The sequence below is a fragment of the Pleurodeles waltl genome, chromosome 4_2 (assembly GCF_031143425.1).
Source record: "Pleurodeles waltl isolate 20211129_DDA chromosome 4_2, aPleWal1.hap1.20221129, whole genome shotgun sequence".
Classification (NCBI taxonomy): domain Eukaryota; kingdom Metazoa; phylum Chordata; class Amphibia; order Caudata; family Salamandridae; genus Pleurodeles; species Pleurodeles waltl.
In genome coordinates, this window is record NC_090443.1 from 972419988 (window position 1) to 972431741 (window position 11754).

At 44.8% G+C, this 11754-nt stretch overlaps 1 protein-coding gene across 1 annotated transcript in view; it reads right to left on the reverse strand.

Annotated features, from left to right (window-relative positions):
• BEST4 (bestrophin 4) overlaps positions 1-11754 on the reverse strand; it is a 171898-nt gene that overhangs the window by 146897 nt on the left and 13247 nt on the right. The gene's annotated exons all lie outside the window — the stretch shown is intronic.

Sequence of the window (11754 nt, forward strand, 5' to 3'; positions counted from 1 at the left end):
CTTGTTTTATGTTGTGGTCTGGTCGGTTTAATAGGTTGACCGGGCGTGGTCAACGAGTCGGTACGTGTGTTAAGGGAGTGAAAGAAAACTTCGACTTCGGGCTTTGACAAATTCTAAGTGCACTAGAATAGATCATTGACAAGTTGAGAGCAGAGTCTGCGGGTCAGGATTTGCTTGCGAAAGTGGGGACCGAGAAAGATGGAATAACTGCCGAGGCTAGTGAAAAATCCCTAAGGTCCTGAAGCGATTGTGTTACCCTTCCTGTAGTAAACCGACAGATCTGTTTTATTATTATTTGGTTGCTCGCGATACATGCCAGAAGTTGTTACGAGAGGAGCTGAGTGAAGGAGGACAAGCCGCGAGGCTTTGTCAGCCGCAGTGTGTGTGAGTGTGACGTCACTAGGAGCCGCGCTGGGATAGATTGGTTGCAGAGAAGGGCCGCGCACGGATTGGACGCAGTCCGTGGGGCTCGATTGGAAGGGGAAAGGCAAGCGAAGAGTATTCCGGGAATTAAAGTCACTTATTGATTACAAACTTTGTGAAATAAAAGACGAGAAAATGAAATTTTTTAAAGCATTAAAGAGTGCGATGAAGGGGGAGTCTTACATTAAAGCGAGCGTAGGAGAGGAGACGCCACCCGAAGGTACACCAGCTTACATTGTAATGGAGGAAAGGGGGGTAGCTCCGTGCCTTTGGCTAAAGCAATGGCACAAGCTGACAGAGAGACATGGGAGCGTAGCGTTCCCGATCCGTGGGACATTCAATATAAGGATCCTAGAGAATTTGAGATTCGCGATGTACGACATGAAGGTACCTCCAAGGCCAGCACAGTTTGAGGCTCTAGCGATTTGGGAACTAATGGCTAGACAGCAACAGCAAAAGAAGTTCGAGACCAGGATAAGAAAGGTAGAAAAGACACTAGCGGACGCTAGGTGGGATAATGCACAGAAGGTGTGGAGGTCAGATATATTGCAGGGGATAAAATTGTTTCCCGCAATTGCTAAGGAAGAAGAGGCGACAGGCAAGAAAGCTACCTGTAAGACAAACAGGAGGTGTTCCAAAGATAGAGAGGACGAAAAAAAGTTAAGGAGAGAAGACGAGTCAGAGGATGAGGAGTTCATCATGCAATTGCTGAACGACCGTCCACCACCTTATGCAGAGAGTGAACAAGGTCCAAGTACCAGTTCTGCCCCTCCGGCACCGGTACAGAATAATGAAACTCCGAATTCAGAAACGCCATCGGGATCTAAGGACCCGAGTTTACTGTTTACCCCGCAGATACCGCAGGTTAGGAGAATATATCCAGATGTGCCTATGTTGAAAACAGCAGAAAATTATCAGCCGCAGGTCCCAAGGTACTACAGCAGTGACAACAGTACGGGAATGATTCTAGATCCAACCGTAATGGGAGTACAGAATGGTCGCAACCCAACATTGGCACAAGCTGAATCAACCCAGCTTTTGATGTCTCAAAAGCAGATGCAGGGGGGAACCGCACATGCTCAGATGACGGGGAGTCAGACGGGCATGCCGGCAATGATGACCTATAGTGTGGGAATGAACATGCCTCAGAACCTGGGGAATGGACAGAACCCAGATGCGATATCCCTACCCATTACTGTAGGTCCACCGGTACCTTTGTACATTCAGCCTAACTCAGGTATGAGCGGTCAAGGATCAATGGTGCAGAGTGGGACGGAAAGGAGGTTCATAGAAAACACTCCAGAGACAACTCCGATAGCGGCTCTGCCGACTGGATCTGGGTCCTTGATGGAGTTTAGTCCCATATGTGCTCAGTCAACAGTGGTGAGGTCGAGTCCCCCACTGATGATACCGCTATCATCGAACACTGAAAAGTTGCCGCAACCATCAAAGGCAGTCGATGTAAATGCTACACTGATGGGGTTGAATGCGCAACAGCTGACGCAGTGGTTCAACAGTCTGAATTCCACACAAAGCTCAGCCAGTGGGAAGGGAGAAGACTATCTGAATAAGGTCAGGTTGAACATGGAAGCAGAAGAATTGGTGGAAGGGACTATGGGTTTGAATAGGTTAGAGTCCTACTCGGAAGAAGAGCTGAGGTATCTATGTCCCAGGATTACGAGAGAAGTGAACAAGGTACATAGAAGGTTGCAAGAAATAGCTGACAAAAACGGGGTTGAGATAGACAAGACATAACACTTGAGCAGGAGCTATAGATTGGATTTCGGGACCACAGACTTTGAACACATGAGGTCATCAGGCATGAAAACGCACCTTAGAGAATTGCTGCAGAGTGCACAAGTGTGGAGGTGCTTAGACAAATGGGAGAGCAGATGGGCAAGGAAAAAGGAAAAGAAGAAAGACAGTGTCCCAGAGCACAAGGAGAAAAGACCACAGAGTAGTGATGCAATAACTATGTTACCAATGAGGGAGACAGCAGGGGGAAAATTAATACATGTACCGTGGCACAGGAGCGACATTCAGTCTTTTACGGATGATTTTCCCAAACTGAGAGAGAGAGCGATTGAATGGTATCAACAGACTGATAGGTTTGTGAAGCTTGCAAAATGTATTTGGGAAGACCTGAACACCCTCTTTGAGATTGTGGTTCCGGCAGATTTGTGGGAAGACTGCAAAAGGGCTGTAGGTTGGCCGACAAGTGAACCAGAGAGAGACAGGGATACGGGTGCACCATCACCTATGGTAATGAGCTTGTACTATAAGGTGATTGAGCACTTGAAGACGAAGGTTGCTGTGAAAAATGTGGATTGGCAGAAGATTGATCGGACTGCCCAAGAGGCTAAAGAGTCGATTCATGGTTACTATGAGAGGTTGTTGAAGGCGTTCAAGAACTACAGTGGCACGGAAACAATAGAGGCGAAGGACATGCTCCATTTTGTGTTTAGATTTGTGGAAGGGCTGAGACCAGAGATAAGTCAGATGATAAAGACGCATTTGATTTGTTGGCAGTCGAAACCGATTGATGAGGTGTTGAATTATGCGAAATACTGTAGCGACGAAATTGAAGTGAAACAGAAAAGGTTGAAAGAGAAAGTGATGGTGATGCAACTTAAAGCAGCTCAGACAGGTTTGCAAGGGTTGCAAGGGTTCCAACAGCAGATGCCGCAGCCGCAGCCGCAGGGAAACATGGTGTTTCAGCCACAGGCGAGAGGCAGAGGCAGAGGAGGCTTTGGGAGTAATGGTCCGGATTTGAACACTGTTGCAATTCAGAATGGTGTGCAGGCAATGAAAAGGGTGATGCCGTGTCACGTGTGCGGAATCGTCGGGCATTGGAAACGCGAGTGCCCGATGGTGATGCAGGAAGGTGCAGGTGTTGGTCAGCAAAACAATGATGTCAATGCATTCCAGACAATGAGGGGACCGAAAATGAGAGGTCCAAACCCAAATTTCCAGACCATAAATCAGCTGCAAGGATTACAGCCCATGCAGCCGCAGCAGATGCAGATGCCCCGTATGCAGATGACGCAAATGCAGCCAATGCAACAGCAGTTTCCCATGGTACCTAATCAGCAAATGCAAATACCTTTGGCACCAATGAGTCAGCAGCAAGTGATGGTTCCTCCACAGGTCTCGGGTCAGGTGATGAATACAAATGGCACAGTACAACAGTTCCCATTACACAGTGAGAATGGAATAAACAATGCATGGGAGAGTGAAAGTTCAGATGAGGAGGGAAATTGTGTGCTTGCAGCATCCTTGGAAGTTGATCAAAAGGGTCCGTATGTGGAGGGAAGAGTTATGGGTCATTGTGTTTCATTCTTGGTGGACACAGGAGCCACACGCTCAACTGTTAGGAGCATTGAAGTACCAAATTTGCCACTCTCAGGGAGAACAGTTCAAGTAGTGGGAGTAGCAAACAGGCACCTGACGAACCCAATCACAGATCCAGTACAAGTCAGAATTGGTAACTATCAAGGGTCACATAATTTTGTGGTATGTGACTCAAGCCCGATATCACTGTTAGGGAGAGACCTATTGTGCAAATTGGGATGTTCGATTATGTGTTCGAACGATGGAATTAGAATTCAGACGAGCAGTGATGAGGAAGAAGGGGACAGTGTAGAAGGGGATGAGATGGAAACTGTCGATGAAGAATATCCTCTGATTACCCTTTTTCCGATGATAACTGAAGCAGATATTCCAGCTGAATTACGGGAAACAGTCGGAAAGGAAGTGTGGGATATGACAGGAAAAGAGGTGGGATTGGTGAAAGGAGTGGAACCAGTGAAAGTGACCATAAAACCCAATGTAACCTTTCCCCAGACCCCACAATATCATATGGCACAAGACACCCTCATGAAAGTCGCCCAACTCATTGACGAGTTTGTAAAACAGGGAGTACTGAAAGAAGTGTTAAGCAGTCCATGTAATTCACCAATCATGGGACTAATAAAGCCGAGTGGAAAGGTCCGAATTGTGCAGGACTTGAGGAAAATAAATGACATCATAATTAAATGCTGCCCTGTGGTACCGAATCCAGCTGTGATAATGTTTCAAGTCCCTTGCGATGCCGAGTGGTTCTCAGTCATCGACTTGTCACAAGCATTCTTTTCGGTGCCTCTTCATGAGGACAGCCAATTTCATTTACATATATCATTTGGTGTTGAGACACATTTATATCGTGCTAGCTTTGTTAATATAGGGAAATAAATTCATTAATTTTTAATAAACTGGTGTGGTTATTCATGGCCGAAAGGTCATGGTTCGCCGAAATGTTTTCTGGATGAATTGTGAAGTGTTATGTTGATCAGGGCATTGCTTATGTTCGTTATTGATTATTGATTTGATTAAATTGATTACTCTCGGGTGAAGAGAGCCCCACTTGGTCAAAAGATTCATCGACCCAAGAGCGTCCATATACAGGTAATTTATTAGGACGGAACGCTCTATCACTTGCAGCCTACATATAAGTGACTTTCTAGTGATTATAAAACGTTTGTTATTGTAAATATTATGGTGTTTTACATTAACAGTGTGGAGCGGGCTCTACATGCATTGCGGTGCTTGTAATTGCCTTTCGCCGCACGATCGATTGCTTCTGACGCGATCGCTTCCAGCGTTAGGCTCCTGCCTGCCCTTTTGTATGAGGGCAGTTTTTAGCGTCTTTGATGCGCTTCTGATATGGGTTGTTCCCGCAATAAAAGCTTAGGAGTCCTTGGGACTCCTAGACCGCGAATGTGCTAAAGAAGACTAGTCCTCTTTCTATGGTTACGGCGCGCATGAGTCCTCCCCAGATCTCCTATAATTAATTGTGAGATCGGGGAGAACGCAGTGCGCGCGTCTATATTTAGGCCCATTGTTTCAAGCCCTCGAACGCCAGACGGGGTGATTAAGAGTATGAAGGCTTTGCCTCGGGGAATTGCAGGAGCTCCCTCCACACTCTAAGCTGCTGTTAGTTGAAATGATAGATATCTATATATTTTTGTGTTTCTTTTCACTTTGTGAGATATCCCTGCTGGGGTTATTCCCCCCTCTATTTGAACTCCTTCATACATCCTCATTTAATCATGGTGTACTACGCTGAGGAGGATGAGTACTATCAGGATCTTCCTGAGACAACCGATATACATCATATGGAGGAAAGAGGATCTGGGGTATCATGTCCAGGACTCAGTGAACGAGGCTCTTATTAAGGCATTGAAACCCTTTACTCAGCCTCTTGTAAGATTTGGCCAGCATGATTGGAGAGGGCTCTTACTTCTTGAATCTGGGTCTCAACAGGACCAGCCTTCTGATGTGGGTTTTGCCCCAGGAGCCTCAAAGCGACCAACTTCATCTGCAGATATCTTGGTGCACATGGCTGCGTCTGTGATAAAGGACAATGAATATGGTTCTTTTCCTATATAACAAGAGAAGAGTGGCCAGGGCACACCCGTATCGTAGATCCAGATAATGTTCAGGAATTAAGTAGAGGTCCGGTCAGGAAAGATGATGTATAGGAATTTATTATGGATGCAAGTAGGTAGTCAGAGTTTCAATCACAAAGACTATGTTGTACAGTATGTCCATGTATCCAGAACAGCCAGATGGAAATGAATGGTCAGAGTTACAATCAGATGACCACATACAGTATAACAAAACGTCCATACAGCAAAACAGCCAGGCTTGTGATTGAAACTCTGACTACCTACTTGCATCCATAATAAATTCCTATACATCATCTATCCTGACCGGACATCTACTTAATTCCTGAACATTATCTGGATCTATGATACGGGTGTGCCCTGGCCACTCTTCTCTTGTTATATAGGCAACCATCCGCTCCTTAGTGTGTGGCCCTCTGCCACCTGTGGTGGCAGGTGTTTTGGCTAGCTTGGCACCCAATACTATGTTGTTCACATGAATGACTATTTTCTGATCATATATCAGTTATACCTGTTGTTGATGTGCGAGCACCTGTTGGCATTCTCCACCGCCTTCGTTTGACTCATGGTTCTTTTCCTAGTCTGGAGGATCCTGAGGTTGGTATGGATTCTTCTATTCTGACAGAAGGTGTTCCTTCTTCTGCCTCTCACTCTTTAGGTTCTGACCAAGATCAGGATGAACCTAAACCTTCTGGAAAACGCAAACGTAAATCTCTTAGCGTACAAGAGAGTGGTTGAACTTCTCACACATTATCATTTGATCCAGAAAGCATAATCCATCTCCTCTACTGAATGGATCCCATGTGCAGAGAAGGCTCATTATGTGCAAGACCGTATCAGAACGGGTTTTGACCATGACGTGTGCAATACTTTGCGTTCGGAATGCCCCCGCCCTTCATTAATGGGCAAAGTGGCTGATACTCCTGATTTAGACCCAAACACGGCAACTTTCATAAAAAGATTTACTAAAGACCCAAAGAAAGGTTTAGACCGAGCCTGGAAAGGCTGCCAAGATAAATTGTTAGATATATCTGGTCCGCTCAAGAAGATCTTAGAACTGGCTGTCCAGGCCAAAGAATATAATGCTCCTTTGGATCCCCAAACCGTGTTGGAATGGGCTCAGCGAGCTGTCTCTCTATTGGGCAATCCAAACTATGCTATGTGAACAGAACGTAGATATTTATTTTTGATGTACATTGATCTTAAGCTAGCGGAATTGGCTCCTAATGAAGCTAGTTCTTTGGCAAATGGTTTGCTCTTTGGCGACAAATTCTTCAAGGATTTGGGGAAGTATGTTGCCACCTTTTCCACGCTGGACAAAGCCCAATCTTCAATGAAGAAGATGTTTAACAGGAGCCTTTTTCTCAGGGCCGGATGCTACAGGGGTTGAGCGCCAGGCCGCGGATACTATCAGACCTCTGGAGATTACAGTCAGCAGGGTCAAGGTAATTACTCCAGGTCGGGGTTCTATCCAACAAGAGCCTAACGAGGTAGAGGTTGTGGTTTCCACAACAACAGAGGTGGTTTCAACTCCTCCGATAGAACTGCTACAGGTGAGAATTATTCCATTCTCAGAAGTTTTTCTGGGGGGAAGGTTGAAGGATCACATTCTGGCTTGGGAACGTATTTCACTAGACCCTGGGGTTCTTCAGACAGTGCGTGGATGCAAAATAGAGTTTTATGCCTCCCCTCAGCAGAGTTCTCTTCCTCGTCCCATTCATTTTTCCCAGACAGAGAGTTCTTTCATGGACAAAGAGGTGGCGTCCCTTCTGCAGAAATTAGCTATCCTCAGATCGAGTCCCCACCCTGCATGGTTTGTCAATTCTATTTTCCTGGTTCAGAAAAAAGGCGGCGGATCTCGCCTGGTTCTCATTCTAAGAGATTTCAATTCATGGGTGGTATACCGTCATTTCAAGATGGAGGGTATCCACCTCTTAAGTTATCTTCTTCAAGAGGGGGACTACTTAGTGCGTTTAGATCTCAAAGACGCATATCTTACAGTCCCTATATTCGAACCACACCGGTGTTATCTCCAATTTCATTGGCAAGTCCAATGGTACGAATTTGCTGTCCTCCCTTTTGGTCTGTCCTCCCCTCCATGGTGTTTTTATCAAATTCTTAAGACCAGTGGTACAGTTCCTCAGAGAAAGAGGTGTCTGTCTCATTATATATCTGGATGATATTCTGATCATGGCTCAATCAGATGAGTCGGTCTTATTACATCTATCTTGGACAGTCCAGCTCCTTCAGGATCTAGAGTTCCTTATCAACTCAGACAAGTCAGTGATTACCCCCTCCAGAGTCATAGAATTCTAAGGCTTTCAGGTAGACTCTGTCAAGGACCAGTTGTTACTACCTCCAACAAAGAGGAGTTCCATCAAGAAAGAGTTGAGGAGAGCCCTTGCCTATCCGACTATATCCTTGAAGACCTTAGCACGCTTAGTTGGTCTTTTGGCTTCTTCCATCTAGATGATATTTTCAGGGCCTCTTCATTACCAAGCCTTCCAACACCTGAAGATCTTGCATCTTCGCAAAGGTTTATCTTACGTGGAACAGATTGTTCTGTAGGTAGAAGCCAGAGCAGAGATCAATTGGTGATTAGCACACATGGATGAATGGAACAGCAGAGCCATCTTTGCATCACTTCCGGAGATGATTATAGAGTCAGATGCCAGTCGATGGGGCTGGGGTGCTCGTTGTGGTTCAGTCCAGACAGGAAACCGGTGGTCTCCAGAGGAGTTGAACCTCCATATCAACTGCCTAAAACTACTAGCGGGTCATTTGCAATTCGCTTCCTGTCTCCTCGTCAAGCGAAACGTTGCATCCTTCTTCGGATGGACAACATTTTAGCTGTTCAGTATAGAAACCGTCTAGGAGGGACCAGATCTCATGTTCTGGTGGAAATTTAGAAGGAATTGGCAGTTTTGCCTGCAACATCACATTTCTGTGACCGCAGAATATATTCCAAGTTGGGCCAATTTGATTGCGGATTGGAACTCTTGTTTCCTCAGGCATGGCAGCGATTGGAAACTCAATCCTCAAGTTTTCCACAGATTGAATCTTCAGTGGGGTCCTTGCTTTATAGATCTCTTTGCCCCGAGGCTCAATGCTCAACTGACCCGCTTTTTCAGTTGGAGACCGGATCCCTTGGCGTTGGGAAAGTACGCATTTCTGCATCATGGGAGAAGGGGATTCTTTATGCGTTTCCTCCTTTTGCCATGATTCTCAGGTGAGGAGACAGAATGCGGAAGTGGTTTTGATGATGGCCATTTGGATGGCGCAACCGTGGGTTCCTGTCGATGTCAAAGTCGTGTGCACATCCGATTGCGATCCCGTGGGACCCTCAACTGTTGCTGGACCCAGTGGGTTCTCTGCATTCCATGATATTAATGGGGCAGTTATCACTTATGACGTGGAGAATTTCCGGAAAAGATGGCAAGTGCCTGGAGTTTCAGACAAAGCGCTGTTTTTCTTGTCCCAATCTTTGGACCTTCCACTCACTAGAGATATCAGTCTTCATGGAAAAGATGGGTATGTTGTGGTGGTGAGCAAAGTGTTGATTCCCTGGGGACAAATATTATTATGATTGTTAATTTCCTTTCTGAATTAGCCTCACAGAGTTTTTGCTTACAGAACCATTAACAATTTTAGATCAGCGACTTCAGCGGGTCATCGCCATCTAGAAGGGAAACCTGTGGGGGAACACCGGTTAGCATGTTAACTACTGCGTGGTATTAGGATGGTTAAACTGCCTCAACCCAGATATTCATCTCTATGGGATATCAATATAGTCTTACAGTTTTTGAAAGCGTGGCTGTGTAATGAAGATCTTTCACGGAAGCAACTCTCAGCGAAGCTAACTATTTTACTTTGTCTTCTGTCCTGTCGATGAGTGTTGGGTGTGCGTGCACTGGATCTAGCAGGTAGAGTGTTTACTTCTTCAGGAGTTTCTTTTACTATTTCAAACCGTACAAAAATAGCTTCTAGATATGTCTCTTATTCAGCTTTTCCTCACCATTTAAAATTATGCATTGTCAAATGTTTAAAAGCTTATGAAGAATGTAATTGTGAGATCCGTAGAGATTTACATGGGCAATTGCTCATTTCTCTGCAGAAACACTTTGGTCCAGTCTCTGTGGCTACTCTGGCACTTTGGGTTCGATGGACTTTAGAGGAGGCTGGTATAGATGTTTCTATGTTTGGGGCACATTCAGTAAGAGGAGCTATGGCCTCTAAGGCTTTTTCTTCTGGTTCTCATTTAGAGGACATTATGAGAGCGGCTGATTGGTCATCAAACTCCACACTTAAGATTTTCTATCATAAACCTATTGTTGATGTTGTTTCAGCAGTTGTGGATCAGCTTTGAACCAGCATAATCCGAAGCCTCCGGTCCTGACATAGAATAAAAAAGATTCTAGATTACGGGTCAAAATTTTTCAATTCTATTAAGGACACGGAGGCAAGGATTATCCCATCCTGAAGATACTTTATTGTGTTATTTATCTTGTTGAATTTTGCTATGCATTATGTTCGAATGATTGTATGCCCACCCATTATATCATTTCTGGAGAAGGCTATTATTTGCGTATCTCTTTATTTCTAGGTACTGAGACCAAATGTACCTGAGCGGTCATACGGTGACAATGATTGAGATGACTCATGATATTCTTCAGGAGGATAGTCGATGACATCTTCAGAGTCCCTGTTTTTGAGGAGATTCCCGTTCCAAGGAGTCAAGTACTTATTTGGTTTTGATTGCAAAGAAAGAGGAATTACTGTGTTAGCAGAGACAGGTGTACAGGGGTCAGACCTGTGATTGGTGGACATTATGGACTTCTGGGGTTCATGGGAAAAATAGTTTTTTGTTAATGGTGTTTTGATTGGCTGCTGTTTAACTTGCAGTAAAGAGAGGGAAGCATAATCCTCACCTCCGTGTCCTTAATAGAATTGAAAATTCTTGACACGTGAGCTAGAATTGTATTTATTTGTGTTGCTGGTGTTGGTGCTGTCGCTCATCTACAACATGGTAGACGGAGCCCCATCCTCCAAATTCGCTACAGTTTCCGATGACTCTGATCACCTCTGTTGAGCAACACCTTTTATTTTTATTTAAAGAAAGGATTGGAACTGATTTACACATGGTAAAGAATTAAAAACACCATTCCCAGCAGTTCCTATCTACTTCAATATCTGATCACAAACTTTGTAACTGAAGCACTCATTCAGTCGAATGCACTCACTCATTCACTCACACATATAGTCAACGTCCTGTTACATTATTGACATAGGGACACTGTGATGAATAAAACTGCTTTGTATTACAGAACACACAAATGCCGGATTTGCTCTAGTAATTTGCCATATTATGGCCCAGATTTATACTTTTTGCTGCAAAACTGCAGCTCACTTCACAGTTCAGCTGGTGACTCCCTTGCACTATCACTCAAAAAGAATAAATATTTGTCATTACAAAGCTTCAAGTGATTGCATCAATTAAAGCCAGTACCAGGCACCCCTTAGATTTGCGGGTTAACTTGCAGATTAACCATTTGCACACATTTGCATTTCTTTCAGACGGCAGGCACCCTGGCAGGAAGGCTTGTTTCTTGTTCAGCTGTCTGTCCCTCCCTGTACTTCACAGCACAGAAGACTCTTTGAATGACACTTCAGCTTGTCCCCAGACGGTTGGCTCATCACAAACAGCAGGGGACCGGTTTTCATAATTTGAAAAAGTATGGGCACGTCATGTCCCTCCAATCTTGCCCACTTTAACCTCTGAGTGAAGTAAGTTATGATGATGTATGGAATGTGGAATGTACTTATCCATGTGGAAAAAAGGGGGCCATAGTTCCTCAACAAAGCAAAGAATGCAATCAGGGGTCTTCTC